This window comes from Corvus brachyrhynchos, unplaced genomic scaffold, assembly GCF_000691975.1.
Source record: "Corvus brachyrhynchos isolate BGI_N302 unplaced genomic scaffold, ASM69197v1 scaffold399, whole genome shotgun sequence".
Taxonomy (NCBI): domain Eukaryota; kingdom Metazoa; phylum Chordata; class Aves; order Passeriformes; family Corvidae; genus Corvus; species Corvus brachyrhynchos.
Genome location: NW_008240020.1, coordinates 428,971 through 429,381, shown reverse-complemented (window position 1 = coordinate 429,381; position 411 = coordinate 428,971).

Here is a 411-nt window from a genome sequence, read left to right as displayed (position 1 = left end):
GGGGCCCTGGCGGGGAGGCACAGAGTTTCCCTAGCCCCTGGTCAACCTTGTTCCCCATTGGTTGTTTTGTGTTCCCTTGCGCAGGGAAAGGCCCTCAGGTCCCGTGACTGTAACAGACCCAGCAGATCTTCAGCCATGCGGCTGGAGAAAGAAACATCTCTGAAACATCTATCAAGAATTGGTCCATATATACTTCTTTTCCACGGGCCTCGTTGTTTGATACACGTGTATTACAGTATCTGCACTATAGCAAATGGTAGAGAATTGCGAGCAGAATGACCCCCGATCCCTAAGCGACTGATTTGTGTGAGTAAACCCTAGAAACTTTGGATTCCTCTTCTTGTTTTTGTTTTGCTATTCCATATCTAAACTATGGAGGAACCATGGGAAGACTCTTGGCTCTCCGAGCTG